The sequence below is a fragment of the Callospermophilus lateralis genome, chromosome 4 (genome assembly GCF_048772815.1).
Source record: "Callospermophilus lateralis isolate mCalLat2 chromosome 4, mCalLat2.hap1, whole genome shotgun sequence".
In the NCBI taxonomy this organism is placed as follows: domain Eukaryota; kingdom Metazoa; phylum Chordata; class Mammalia; order Rodentia; family Sciuridae; genus Callospermophilus; species Callospermophilus lateralis.
This window is the reverse complement of record NC_135308.1, coordinates 75,396,156-75,409,305: the sequence shown is the minus strand read 5'-3', so window position 1 is coordinate 75,409,305 and position 13,150 is coordinate 75,396,156. Positions and strand designations below refer to the sequence as shown.

Sequence of the window (13,150 nt, the reverse complement as noted above, 5' to 3'; positions counted from 1 at the left end):
TTCCTCCCTTTCCTTGATTCTCTGCCTTTGTTCTAGATCTCTTCTATTTTTGTGAGATCTTCCATTCTAATTTTAAAATTCCTTTTTTCCTCTCCATCTTCATTATATCAGAAAAACATTGAACTCTTGACTAAATGTGATTTATTTCACTTAGCATGATGTCCCCCAGTCCTACCCATTTACCAGCAAATGAGACAGTTTCCTTCTTTTATGGCTGAATATAGGAAGTGTAGAACAGTAATGGAAATTGAACAGGGGAAGGGAGGAGGAGAGGGAAAAGGGAAGTATTGGGAAAGTATTGGAGCAAATTACATGATGTGCATATCCACAAATGAAAGAATGAGCCCCACTACTACACATAATAAAAGCTTAATGAAAGAACTAATAGGCCAGGTATGGTGGCACACACCTGTAACCTCAGTGACTCAGGAGGCTGAACCAAGAGGGTTACACAATTGAGGCCTTAAGAGCAACTTAGACCCTGTATCGAATTAAAAACAGCACTTGCTGTCTTTGCTTTCCTCTCTCTTGTACTGTGCCTTCTGTGATGAGATGACATAGCAAAAGGCCCCCATCAGATGCCAACACCATACCCTTGGACTTCCCATCCTTCAATTCTATGAGCCAAATAAACTGTTCTTCATAAATTCACAATTTATGGTATTCTCTTATAGCAGCCAAAACTTTTTGTTTGGGGGAAAATGTGGACGGTCACTTTTCTAGGTAAATTCTCTCAGTTGTATTTGATGTCTCCCTTCACTATCAGAATGTGAGCCTATAATATGTCTCACTTGCACTATTCTATGTAGTCTGCTTTCCTGTAGCTGTCTTCAATTTAACTTACATGTTGTCAGCACAATAATGTTTCTGAAGGAAAGCTCTTCTCATGTTTCTTTCTTCCTCACTCTTCCCCATATTATTCTTTTTTAAAAATATTTTTTTAAAAAATATTTATTTATTTATTTTTAAAATTGTAGTTGGTCACAATAACTTTATTTCACCTATTTATTTTTATGTGGTGCTGAGGATCGAACCCAGGGTCTCACTCGTGTGAGGCAAGTGCTCTACCACTGAGCCACAACCCCAGCCCCCCCATATTATTCTTTGCTTGTAGATTGAAGTTCAAAGTATTGTCTATCCATAATTTTTCGGTTTTCCTTTGGTTGCAATAAGTTCCAGTAAACTGGTGTGCTAGTCATTCATCAAACACCAGAAGTATTGAATGGTGGCTAAAATTCCCTCCACCTAAATATTTTTCCTTCTCACCTGCCTGTCAAAATCCTTCCTATTGTATAAAGCTAGCTCAAATACTACTCCAAGAAGATCTACTTATCCTTCCCATTTGAAAGATGCCCTCTCTCATTTTGTTTAGAACAATGTTGAAATTCTCCTTCCAAATTTGTTAGCTCTTTGAACACAATAACCATGTTTTTTATTCTCTTGCATTACTTCCCATACAACTTTCTAGCTGGCAAAATTTCACAAAGTGTTTGTTGAATTAGTGATATCTGTGCAGAGGGACTATAAATCATCAAGTTTAATGTTTGTTTTCCTTCTTTTACTCATTTTTCTTGTCAGCTGCTCCTGGTGATATTACTCGATTGTTTCTTATACACTTTTGTCATGGTGCATAAAATTTCATTTTATTGCTCCTGAGTTGGTCAAGATGTGTAGTCCAGGTAAGCAGCATTAAAGACAGATTTATTTTGACACATTAATTCTTGGGCCTGGTGAAGAAGCATTAGGTATAATGTAATACACTTATGGTAAATTTAATATTTTACAGTTTCATGTGATCTATTACTGGGTTATAATGCATCATACTTTGCTCATGATTCTTTTTCTTTTGTAAACTGCTGGCAACGACGTCTTTTATTGTTTCTTAATTGTGCCTAAAGAAAATATATAGGTTTATGAATCTACAACTTATACCCAGGAGCTCCTCATTAATCACATATTCTTTTGAGAAAGAAAGATTAAATTAGTATTATACATACTCTTGGGTACTTAAACGTGGGGATGTATAGGCTTTGATGATTTTCACAGTGGTCTTGTTGTCTGGGATTCATTTCAAAAATTATCATTTTATTCCTATTTTGAAAAACATAGGATTTGGAGGGCACACTTTTTTTTAAAGAGGTGTAATATACATGTATTGCCTGCAGTAAAATAAGGGTCCATTATGATCTCATATTTTGCCATGTTAATCTAGTGATAGTATTATGTTACCAATTAAACAAAATAGATCTACTATTGATGTTTTTGTTGCTGTTCATTATTTTCTTTGTACTTAGGTTTGTTTTGCCTCTGCACCTAGAGTTGGAAAGAAATGTCATTGGAGCACTCTTGTGTGGCTGTTTTATCTGGCTGCATGATTGCTTGAGACCACTAGAGGACATGCTCCCTCCAGCAACAACTGTAGAAACTATTGCTTAGAGTTCCTGAAGAATGGAAGTGTTTAAAAGGAAAAAGAAATAAAGACTTTGTGTAGGCACTTTATCTATGGAGTCTGAGACTGTACCTGTTTCCAAAGGTTTTGGAACAAAATTTGTTCCCTAATCCCACCATTATGTACAACTGTAATACATTAATAAAAAATGTGGAAAAATTAAAAACAAAATAAAAACAAAATGAAAGCAAGCAAACAAACAAAAACAACAAAAAATCTCCTACAAACAACAAAAATGAAACCAAATACCAATGGCCTCCTTATCTTATATTTTTTTGAGCAGTGGTTATTTGTTAGACACTAGTTAAATGCTTTGTATGAATAGTCTCATTTAATCTTCACACAACCATCCAAGGGAGGTAATATGGTTTATGTGTCTTACAGTTGAGGAACACTGGTTTAGGGAGGGTAAATAAAACTTCCTACTGTACCTATAGTGCCACTATGTTAGTATAAAACATAATAACTAATGAATTGATTGTGGCCTACCTCTATGCCTTCATTGCCAAAAGAGGGACCCTCCACTTCATCCTAATATTCCAGACATTCAGATGCAATCATATGCCTTTGCACCCTCTGGTCTTTCTGCCTCAAATAACAACATGACTTCATTACTCCTCATATGCTTTGTCAGTGTTGCAGAAAATCTCCTTTATGTGCTCCAGAATTTTCTCATAGGTCTTTCTTCTTCTAATATAGAAGTTTTCTTGATAAGCTCAAGTGGAAACAGTCTCTTCCTTCTCTTTTTTGCCACAACTGCATTGACCATAGTGTGATATTGTGCCTCTCCTACTGTAGTGAAATGATTTATTCACATGCATGTCTAATAGACCTTATCTCTTTACAATAAGAATTGTATTTCTTTTCACCTTTTGACTCCCAATAATGTTTAGTACGTGATAAAGACAAATAAAAGGGAATGAGAGATAAAAAGAAACATAAGAGTAACTATTATTACAACCAAGTTTTAACAGTTAAAGCTTATATTGGCAGACAATTGTGATAAGCTTCACTTATGGTATTAGAATATTGCAATATTTTGAAGGTATTGAGATATTTATATCTAATTTTAGTATTATGCATGTTTAAAAGTATCTATGGAGGAGAACCATTTTTATGAACAACATCTGTTTTAGTCAGTTTTGTCACTGCTGTGACCAAGAGACCCAAGAAGAACAGTGTTAAAGCAGCAAAGGTTTATTCAGGGCTCATAGTTCAGAGGTCTCAGTCCATTAGACTCCCAGGTAAGCTGCACCTCTTGTCCGTGGACTGTGGTGAGGGGAAGAGGTTTTGGTAACCCCCTGCAAACTGTGATCCATCAACAAGGTCCTTCTATATGGATTATGGGACAACCCACTTCTGAGGTATTCCTTGTGTTTTCATTTGTAATTGTAGAAGGGGATTTAATTTCTTCAAGATTTAATTTCTTCTAAGTCTAGGTGTGGTCTCTACAAAATGGCTGTCCTTCCTAGCACCATTTTATGCCAACATATTAGTTGAATTATGCAATGTCCTTGATTGTCTTTGCTACTTCTAACCTTTTTAAATTCTGTTTTTTAAAAATTGTTGTTCAGGAAGCAAGTGCCTGTGCTTTTCTGCCTTTGTTCTTTCCCCTGGCCCTACCATAGTCAGCTTCTGGGTAAAGGAATTATTTTCTTATTTTTTGATCTAGTAAAATAATTCCAACTTGCCCAAGTATTAAATTGCTCAATGTTGAGTTTTCGAGTATTTGCTCTGCCACCCACCTCTCTGGTCAGTTGTTCTTTCCCTGCTTTGATTCCAGGCTACAGAGGAGTGGATGGTTGCTGCCCTGGTCTGCTCTGCCATCTTGTTTCTCTTGTTTGTCTTAAATAATTTAACTTCACCAATGTTATTGTCATTTTTTTTTTCTCACTTGTTTTTGTGGATTTTCTGTTGGGAGTAAGATTTCTTTTGTTATGCTTTAAAAAATTTTTATTCATGAGTATGTTTTTAGAGGAAGTTTTCCTCCTGAGTAATCTCAATCTAGTTGGGCTGTGGGAATCATACTTTAAAGTGGTTTTGCATTTTCCTATTTCATATTTTCAGGGTTATTATCAGATGTAGACAGATTTTTAAAATTAAACTGGTGGTTAGGAGTCTTTTCCCTATTATAGTCTTTTCCCTATTATAGACTGTGTTTTTACCCTCAATATTTTTTATCATGAATAGTTTCAAACAGCAGTTGAATTAGTGTATAATTAACTTCCACATAACCCCCATCTATATTTGAGAACTGTTAACATTTTGACCAATTACATAAATAGTATTTGTTACACCATCTGAGAGTATGTTTTGAATATGGAACCTTGCCCCCAAATACTTCAGTACACATCTTTTAAAATTTTCATTTTCCTACAAAATTGAAAATCCTCTTTACCGGCTGTTTGAAAATACTCAGTTCATTGCTGTGAACTCTTGTTTTTCCACTGTACTAAATGTCCCATGTACCTGTTAACTACCTGCTTTCCAAACTTCTATTTCAAATAGTCACTGGTAACTAGTATATTATTTATGTCTATGAAATCAACTTTTTAGCTACCAAGTGAGGGAGAATATGCAGTATTTGTCTTTCTGCACCTGACTTATTTTAGTGAATATTTTCCAGTTTCATTCATGTTGCTACACATGACCAAATCACATTTTTCACATTAGTGAATAATATTCAATTATGTATATATGCTACATTTTCTTTTTTTTTGGGTTTGGTAATTTGTTTTTTTTCTTTTCTTTCTTTCTTTTTTTATTGGTTGTTCAAAACATTACAAAGCTCTTGACATATCATATTTCATACATTAGATTCAAGTGGGTTATGAACTCCCATTTTTACCCCAAATACAGATTGCAGAATCACATCGGTTACACATCCACATTTTTACATAATGCCCTATTAGTAACTGTTGTATTCTGCTACCTTTCCTATCCTCTGCTATGCCCCTCCCCTCCCCTCCCATCTTCTCTCTCTACCCCATCTACTGTAATTCATTTCTCTACTTGTTTATTTTCCCATTCCCCTCACAACCTCTTATATGTAATTTTGTATAACAATGAGGGTCTTCTTTCATTTTCATGCAATTTCCCTTTTCTCTCCCTTTCCCTCCCACCTCATGTCTCTGTTTAATGTTAATCTTTTCCTCCTGCTCTTCCTCCTTGCTCTGTTCTTAGTTGCTCTCATTATATCAAAGAAGACATTTGGCATTTGTTTTTTAGGGATTGGCTAGCTTCACTTAGCATAATCTGCTCTAATGCCATCCATTTCCCTGCAAATTCCATGATTTTGTCATTTTTTAGTGCTGCATAATACTCCATGGTGTATAAATGTCACATTTTTTTTTAATCCCTTGCATCTGCGTTGGTTCCACAGTCTAGCTATTGTGAATTGTGCTGCTGTGAATATCGATGTGGGAGTATCTCTGTAGCATGCTCTTTTAAGGTCTTCAGGGAATAGTCCTAGAAGGGCAATAGCTGGGTCAAATGGTGGTTCCATTCCCAGCTTTCCCAGGAATCTCCATACTGCTTTCCAAATTGGCCACACCAATTTGCAGTCCCACCAGCAATGTACAAGAGTACCCTTTTCCCCACATCCTCGCCAGCACTTGTTGTTGTTTGACTTAAGAATGGCTGCCAGTCTTACTGGAGTATTAGGGTGGTTTTGATTTGCATTTCTCTGACTGCTAGAGATGGTGAGCATTTTTTCATGTACTTGTTGATTGATTGTATGTCCTCTGAGAAGTGTCTGTTCAGGTCCTTGGCCCATTTGTTGATTGGGTTATTTGTTATCTTATTGTTTAATTTTTTGAGTTTTTTGTATACTCTGGATATTAGGGCTCTATCTGAAGTGTGAGGAGTAAAAATTTGTTCCCATGATGTAGGCTCCCTATTTACCTCTCTTATTGTTTCTCTTGCTGAGAAAAAACTTTTTAGTTTAAGTAAGTCCCATTTGTTTATTCTTTGTTGAGAGCCACAGCTGAAGGGGCCCCAGCAAACTTTCAGACTGCCAGTTGATAAGACCTTATCTAAGTATACCAACAGGAGAGTTGGGACCTTTATTTGATATCCTAAAAGGTTCATCAGATCCAAATTCACCCCGAATGTTAATGCCTGAAGCAAGAAAGGCAATAAAAATCATTGAAACACATATGGAAAATATGCATTTGGATAGAATTGATATAAGTTTGCCTTTATTATTTATTGTACTACCAACAAAAAATATTCCTACAGGAGTATTTTGGCAAGAAGGTCCATTATTATGGATACATTTATCTTATTCTCCTAACACTATTCTTACTAGATATCCTGAGGCTGTAGGACAATTAATACTCAAAGGAATAAAAGCAGCAAAGGGAGTGTTTGGAATTTCTCCCAATAAAATTATTACTCCATATACTATGAATCAAATTGATGAGTTAGCTAATGAGTTAAATACTTGGGCAATAATCATGTGCAAATCTAATGTTTCATTTGATAACCACTTACCATCTAATCCTTTATTGTCTTTTTGGTCATCACATCCTGTAATTCTTCCAAAAATGACAAGAAAAACAGCTATTAGGAATGCTCCAAATATATTCACTGATGGATCAAATAATGGTACAGCAGCAATAGTTACACCTGATCAAACTTTTACATTTTTAGTACCCAAACAATCAGCTCAAAAGGTAGAGCTTAAGGCAGTATTACAGGCTTTTGTGATGTTTAAAGATTCTGTATTTAATTTATTTTCCGATAGTCAGTATATAGTTAATGCTATAGTATCCCTTGAAGATGCTGGTAGGATTTCCCCTTCCTCTACTGTTTTTTCTTTGCTTTCCACTATACAAAGTCTAATCTGGGACAGAAAAGATCCATTCTTTATAGGACATATCAGGGCACATACAGAATTGCCTGGAGCCCTTAGTTTGGGCAATGAATTAGCAGATAAATCTACACATGACATACATATTTTCTCCACAATAGAAGAAGCTATAAACTTTCATAAAAGGTTCCATGTCAATGCTAATACTTTACAAAAGCATTTTAAAATAACTAAAGAACAAGCCAGACATATAATAAAACAATGTCAAAATTGTGTGACATTTTTACCACAGGTTAATCTTGGAGTCAATCCTAGAGGACTGATACCTAACCATATTTGGCAGATGGACATCACACACTTGCCAGAATTTGGAAAATTAAAATATTTGCATGTTACAGTTGATACTTCTTCCAGATTTTTGATGGGCTCCCTTCATGCCAGAGAAAAAACTAAAGATGTTATAGCTCATTGCTTACAAAATTTTGCCACTGTGGGCATTCCAAAACAGATAAAAACAGATAATGATCCTGGCTATACCTCTACCTCTTTTAAACAATTTTGATCATCACTTGGCATTACTCACATAACAGGAATTCCATACAATCCACAGGGACAAGGCATAGTTTAAAGAGCTTATCGAACTATTAAAATGTACTTATTAAAACAAAAGGAGGGAATTGGAAAGGGGTATATATCTCACAAAGATAAACTTAAAATAACCCTTTTTACTCTAAACTTTTTAAATTTGGATTCATCAGGGCTTAGTGCTGTGGAAAGACATTTGTATCCAAAAAAATGTACATAAGCCTAAGGTACTTTGGAAGGATATTCTTACAGGACAATGGAAAGGTCCTGACCCAGTGATTGTCTGGAGTCAGGGCTTTGTTTGTGTTTTTCCACAGGGAGAACAGCAGCCAATTTGGATTCCAGAGAGATTAACCAAAACAATTTCTGCAATCTTTGTAATGTTTTGAATAACCAATAAAAAAAAATATTATCCCTGACATGAGCAGTGCTGATATTCTTCCTATATATATTATTAATCCACTTTAACCCCAAGTAATGCTTTGAGTGATAGGAACTTGTGATTTTGTCTTTTGGGTTTCTTTCTTTCATTTGTATTAGACTTTTCATTGTATTTTGGCACTTTCAGATTTCTTTTTACCTCCTCCAAATATCGATTAAGATCTCTATTCCCCCAGAGAAAAGAAACATGATTATTAATATGGCTGCTTTATGCAAATGGATGACTAAAAAAAGATGGAAACTAAGAGATGATATTCAGTCAAGTAAACCTGGGAAACCTGAAAGGCAATGCATTTTTCTGTCATAAACTTTAGTACCATATTATGAAAGCAGCAGTAGACTTTGAGAAAAAAGGCTTAGGCTGAAATTCCAGCTCTCTTATCACCTGTGTAATGCTGGGGAATCTCATTCATTATCTAAGCTCCCCTCAGAGGATGTAAATTTCTACCATTAATAATTAAAGCTCATAAAAAAACAAAATTGCAGCATGTTTTCTCTGTAGTGCACACCAATATTCAGAGCCATGGCTAACATATTCTAGAAATTTTATTAACGTTTGTTGAATCAGTGGATGAATATACTGCACTTCCTTCATTTACAAGTTGATATTATCATGTTTGATAATGGGACAAATAATCAAATGATGATCAAGTGATGTGAGAACGCATAAAAGAATAACTGGTACATGGTAAATAAAGAAAATTTCAATATATTCTTTCAAATGAAAATTAAAAAAAAAAAGCTCTAATCATTCGTTGGCTAATACACTCTTCTATCTCATATACCAACATGAGAATCCTGGATTAATCGAATTTGTGTGTCTCTAACTCTATCTAAAGTCAGGATGAAAAAGTGAATTTCTCTTTTCTCATTACTCTCCTATCCATATCCCCAGATGCAGTTTAGCCCTAAGACAAAATGGTATTGTTCTTATAGTTGATTTTACTGCTGAACTAAGTAATTTTCTGATTCAGTAATGGCTACATTAGGCAATCTATTTGGATTGTCAATAAAGTAGTGTTTATATAAGCAAAATAAATTTCTGCATTAAAAAAAAAACAATTTCTACAAACCCAAAAGAAGATGATTTGACTCAAATCCATAACAGCTGATATCCAGAACTCCAGCTTGGCTATTCTTACATCTGCAACAGTGATTAACCAGGATGCCTTTTTCAATATCTATTTTATTATTGCTTTTTCCCACATCATAAAGTTCTATTTTATTTTTGAGCTCATACAGACCTAGGTTAATGTTTTTTCTGATCAGTTTTATTTTTTGACTGTGGAGTTTTTAAACCTTGCAACAGAGATTTCACCTAGGTAAAGCTACAAGGCCTTTACTATTGTCTTATGTGTTGTATGTTACGTGTGCACATTTCTGTTTTGTGTTGTATGTCTGTAAGTGCGTATGTCCATATATCATATATGAGGAGCGCTCATGAATAAATGGATCCGAATTTTTTTATTATTCACGTGATTTTAATGGTTTAATTTAAATTGGGTAAACAGCTGTTGAAGATTGTTTTAATATGTGTACAAATAAGCAGGTTAACAGATCTGTTTGTTTACTTTCACCTTTCCTTTTCATTATATTTAATAATTCTGTTCAGGGTAATGCAAATTGTTCTAAAAATTGTTTTCTTAGTACCTGTTGAAATGTTACATATTTTTTTTAACATCATTGTCAGAATTCCTATTTTCATCCCAGTGCTGGTGAAGACAAAGATGAAACCAAACTACAACTTCTTCGATAATTATCACAACAAACTGTATAAACTGATACATCAATGAATAATAACTCAACAAGTAATGCTCAATCAATGAGTCGATTTATTTTGGGAGGAAATGGACATATTGATAGATTCCTCCACTTTGAACTGCTTACAAAACTTGCCTGGACTATGTATCACTTGTATGCATTGTGATCTATCTGTTGATGCAGCGAATTATGGCAATGCTGGCATATCTTTGCTGATGTGTCACCAGTGATGCAATTTTTCCTAAGGAGCTGTCAATTGACTTGGTGTCGTGGCATTTCTGTATCCTCCTCCCTTCTACTAGTGATGGTCTAATTTTGGGGGCCAACAGAGGTGAGGCAAAGAACCTCACCCCCCCACTGGTGCATAGGCCTATCCACAAGTATGGCTATATGCTGGACCGGTAGTCAGTGACAGGTATGATCTAATTGCAGTGGTATCAACCTAAGACAGGAGGCTGACGCCTAAAGGTCAGTTTTCTGATGACGGGTAAGAACCATATGTTGAACTGGACAAACCTAACAGGCACGCACGGTCCCTAGCCACATTGCTTGTTGCTTAATTAAACAGAAGGGGGGAGATGCTAAGAGCCACAGCCAAGTAATATGATACATGGCATTTTTGGTTGAAAGGTGACGCCAACAAGCCATTGAGATGATATGTTAAGATTTGCATTCATATGGATATTGGACTCCTGCTGTCCACCTCGGCCTGCTATGGGACTCCTGGAGAGTTCCTATTGGTTGGGGAAGTGCGGTAGGAGGGAATTCCGGAGGAGGAATGGCCTCTTGGTTTCCGGGAGAACGCAGCGTGGGTTGATCGGGAATCTTCCAGGATGCGTAGGGAGCATTGGCGACAGTTTCAAAAAATAAAGTTTGTTCCTGCTTGAGTGGCTCGTGATTTTGTGCCCAGCCAGACTGCAGCACTCCGTGCCCGCTGCCATGTTGGATCCTGCATGCTGCATTTTCTTTATCCATTTATCTGTTGATGGACCACTTATCTGATTTTATATTCTGGCTATTGTGAGTAGTGCAACAATAAATATAAGAGTGAATGTATCTCTTTTATGACAATTGCATTTTTTCCAATATGTACCCAAAATGAGATGATTGAGTCATATGGTGAGTTTAATTTTATTTTTTTGAGGAAATTTTTTAGTTTTTCCATAATGGTTATACTAATTTATATTCCCACCAATAGTGTATAAGACTTAACATTTCCTATGCATTTTCATCAGGATTTTTTAGTTTTTGCTTTCATTGATAATAAGTATTTAAACTGGGATGAGATGATGTCTCATTCTGTTTTTTTTTTCAGTACTTTATTGTTAACTAAGCCTCCCCTCCTAGGATAAAGAAAATAAAGTCTACAAAATATATCTTAAAATATTCTCTGACATTTATAAGCAATTGAGTATATTCTAGATCCCACTTGTAGGCTCAGTACTCTTACCTACAATGCAGGCTCAAATAAATGCTACCCATATAATGTTCATCATTGTGTATAAACCTGAGTTTGCAATGGTGGAATTTTGTCACTTTCAAGATTTTCAGAGTTATAGCCGCTAACAGTTGACTTTGGGGCTTAATTTCAAGTGGATTTTTCTCCACAATGTCTGGAACTTCTTTTGCAATTCCATTTATCCAATGTCTTAAGTCTTTGTCAAGTTTTTTTTTTAATTTTATTTTTTTTATTGGTTATTCAAAACATTACAAAGATTGCAGAATCACATCGGTTACACATCCACATTTTTACATAATACCATAATCTTTGTCAAGTTTTGTGGCTTCATTCAGGATTCTTTCCTGTCTTTCTTTCAATTGAGACAGGAGGTCCAAGATTTTATACATCTATTTCACACCTGAGCAAGCATCAGAGACCAACTCTTGGTTTCTTGCCCCCTGGGAGTGGTGTGGCTAGACATGTAACAATCAAAATTCTCCTGACTGGATTCAAAGACTGAGCATCCAATTTCTCAATGAAATTCACAGCACAGCACAGGTTGGTGAAATAGTATCTGTCCTCCCTGTCATCCGCCAGCTGGGGTTGCAGAAGCAGGTGATGTACATGTAGGACTATAGGTGGGGTGGGTTTGCCCTTCAGCACAATTAGATAAGCTTGGGCAAGAAGCAGAAGAAGGCTCAAGTCATCCACAGAAGCAGGTCATTGTTGGTGATCTTGATGGCATTGAAGATGTGCTTGCTACACCTGGTCTGGTAAGCCAACTTATCTTGGGCACAGGCTTTTAGAATCTATATCGGTGATATCTTCTGAATGGTGTGGTCTTTCTTTTCATCAGTGGTTTCTGAATAGAACACATATTTAGAGAGGCGATTCATGATGTACTTTTCCATCTGATCCATTATCTTCTCAACTGTTTCTGGAGGCACTTTTTCACGAGTCAGTAGTCTTTCTGCCACATTCTGGTAAAACTCCTGATGACACTCTGACTTCTCCTCAATGCTCAAATCCTTTTTGTAATGCATCCTTCCCAAAACATCTTGGTTGGTTTATAGATCTTGTTTTGTTTTGTGGAAGGTCTTGAGGAACTCTATTAGTGCCTTAGACCCTGTTTCAATGCTGATTTGCCAGCTTATGGAAGGACTGGGAGCTTTTCCTTCCTGAATTTCTGACCTTTTTGATCCAACTCTGGAACAAGCATGAAGAATTTCTTCACTGTGGTTACCTTGTGGATCTTTCCACTGGTTTTCTTTTCTTCAAATTTGGAAAATGTGATGAAGGCTGTCCCCGGCTGCTCTGACTGCTGCTGGCAAAGGCTTCTTCCTCCTCCTGCTGAAGTCCTTTAACCAGCTCCCAGTCCTTCTGGATCTGCTTCTCCTGGGCTCTGTGGTACTCCTCTATCCAGCACTGGGAGCAGAAGCCCTGCCGGGCAGGGTTGCCATAATAGCCACAACCCTTCTTGCACAGGAGCTCCTACTGGTCTATGTGAATTCCTAGGCATTCAGACTTAAGACTCATCTTCTTCCTGCTTGGTGACCCTTGGAATCAGCACCACCTCCCCTGGTGCAGCTCCAGGAGGTGCCTCACTGTGGTTTTGATTTGCATTTTGCTGATGGTTCATGACACTGAAATGTTTTCCTGT

General features: G+C 36.3%; 1 protein-coding gene and 1 pseudogene across 1 annotated transcript in view; one reads left to right on the top strand and one right to left on the bottom strand.

The window, feature by feature from the left end:
- The window catches only part of LOC143398335 (C-type lectin domain family 4 member A-like), a 75,901-nt gene that overhangs the window by 21,420 nt on the left and 41,331 nt on the right, over positions 1-13,150 (top strand). The window lies entirely within an intron of this gene.
- Positions 11,542-13,026, bottom strand: LOC143397338 (rab5 GDP/GTP exchange factor-like; annotated as a pseudogene).